Below are 660 nucleotides of genomic sequence, written 5' to 3'. Positions count from 1 at the left end.
GGCTAGTCTTATGTTGACAGATCATTCAATGTGATTTATATATATTTATGCCTTCTTCCTCAACTTCGTTAATAATTAATATAATCTGCACTGCATATATGAAGATAATGAGCAGTGGTAATAAGGATAACGCATAGTACCATTAATAATAGTGATTGTTAGGAGAGGGAGCAGGAATATAGAGTGAGAGTAAGAACAGAACAAACGATTTTGTGTCGATTGGGAATGTATGGAATGTTGAGAAGCTTTCGAGAGTAAAGCAAACCACATTCCTTGAAGGGAAAATTCGAAATAATTCTTTCGTTCTTGTATTTATATCTTTTCTTCCTTATTGAAAAAGCCAACCAAAATGTGCTTAATCATCCGAAATCGTCCTCAAAACGATTAAAAATTATTTTAAAAAAATCAAGCCAACAATGTAAATCAGGGAAAACAGACAGGCCTCTTACAACCATCTGCGCTTCCACAGAGACATATATTGATTTGTTTGCGTCTTGTTTGCGTGTTGTTGGCCACAGAATCGATCGCATTACGCTAGAAGGTTCTGTCTGTCTAATGCGTCTCGAAAAGAAAGAAGTATTTATTTCGACTTTGCTCGGTCTTGACAGTGACCATGGCTTTCGCGCGTGACTTTCGGTTCACACACCTGTTGTGCAGAAT

The 660-nt window shown here is 37.0% G+C and overlaps 1 protein-coding gene across 1 annotated transcript in view; it reads left to right on the top strand.

Annotated features, from left to right (window-relative positions):
• The window catches only part of LOC119590739 (F-box/LRR-repeat protein 7-like), a gene marked incomplete in the record, with an annotated part of 93,152 nt that overhangs the window by 26,928 nt on the left and 65,564 nt on the right, over positions 1 to 660 (top strand).

The sequence above is a fragment of the Penaeus monodon genome, chromosome 27, assembly GCF_015228065.2.
Source record: "Penaeus monodon isolate SGIC_2016 chromosome 27, NSTDA_Pmon_1, whole genome shotgun sequence".
Taxonomy (NCBI): Eukaryota; Metazoa; Arthropoda; class Malacostraca; order Decapoda; family Penaeidae; genus Penaeus; species Penaeus monodon.
The sequence above is the reverse complement of the archived record's forward strand: the minus strand, read 5'-3'. Positions and strand labels throughout refer to the sequence as shown.